Below are 719 nucleotides of genomic sequence, written 5' to 3'. Positions count from 1 at the left end.
GTCTGGGCGACAGAGTGAGACTCCAACTCAAAAATAAATAAATAAATAAAAATAAATAAAATAAAATGGGCTAAGCCACGTGATCTCTGCTTTCTGTCCAACTGTAACTGTTCTGACTTTGTGGGTATTAATTGAGAATTTAGAAACCACTCAGAATAGACTGTAGGTGATATAATCTTTGAGATGAGGTGATTCTGCCCCTGCTCACTGGGACTTGAAACTCCCAGATAGAAAGTCCGTCTCAGAAGTCACTTAGTTTGTAGGAATAATGTGGATTATTTTAGCTGTGGGAATTTTTTTTTTTCAAATTTGAGACAAAACATTGACACCTGATTCTCCCTTGTGTTATTTTAGAAATTATCTTGGCTGGGCACAGTGACTCATGCCTATAATCCCAGACTTTGGGAGACCAAGATGGAAGGATCATTTGAGCCCAGCAGGTTGGGGCTACAGTGGCTGTGAGTGTGCCACTGCACTCCAGCCTGGGCAACAGAGTGAGAGATGCCGAATCAAGGAAAAAAAAAAAAGAAATTATACCTTATACAATAAAACAGTGTAAAAGTATTGTCCAGAAGTTTTGATATAATTTATTAGTTATATTAAAATAATCAGGGAGCCGGGCTCGGTGGCTCAGCCTGTAATCCCGCGCCTTTGGGAGGCGAGGTGAGTGGATTGCCTGAGCCTGCGGGTTTGAGACCCACCTGGGCAGGCGAGACCTC

At 42.0% G+C, this 719-nt stretch overlaps 1 protein-coding gene across 2 annotated transcripts in view; it reads left to right on the top strand.

The window, feature by feature from the left end:
* Nucleotides 1-719, top strand: part of HDAC1 (histone deacetylase 1) — a 42938-nt gene that overhangs the window by 26696 nt on the left and 15523 nt on the right. The window lies entirely within an intron of this gene.

Source organism: Carlito syrichta, unplaced genomic scaffold (genome assembly GCF_000164805.1).
Source record: "Carlito syrichta isolate Samal-C Ts95f unplaced genomic scaffold, Tarsius_syrichta-2.0.1 Scaffold309099, whole genome shotgun sequence".
Lineage (NCBI taxonomy): Eukaryota > Metazoa > Chordata > Mammalia > Primates > Tarsiidae > Carlito > Carlito syrichta.
This window is presented reverse-complemented; position numbering and strand designations above follow the sequence as displayed.